Raw genomic sequence first — 278 nt, forward strand, 5'->3', positions numbered from 1 at the left:
CAATTGCAGGATATACTATGGAAGAAAAGATAGGTCATTTGGTGTAAAGTTCTTTTCAACCACAAAAGTTGACTTTTAAAGCTGAGTGAAGTACGAGTGCGTGTTGTCTTGTATTCCAAATTTCTGCCAAACTAATATAACAAGTTTTTCTCCTCTGCGAAGTTTTTCTTGCATGTCTGTAGGATGTCTTTCTCTCTGTGAAGTTGTTTCAGGTTCTCTGGAGTGATGTTATTTAGTTACTATGTTGTATTTTTAAGAGAATATTGCTAATTTAAGAG

This window comes from Penaeus monodon, chromosome 30 (assembly GCF_015228065.2).
Source record: "Penaeus monodon isolate SGIC_2016 chromosome 30, NSTDA_Pmon_1, whole genome shotgun sequence".
Taxonomy (NCBI): Eukaryota; Metazoa; Arthropoda; class Malacostraca; order Decapoda; family Penaeidae; genus Penaeus; species Penaeus monodon.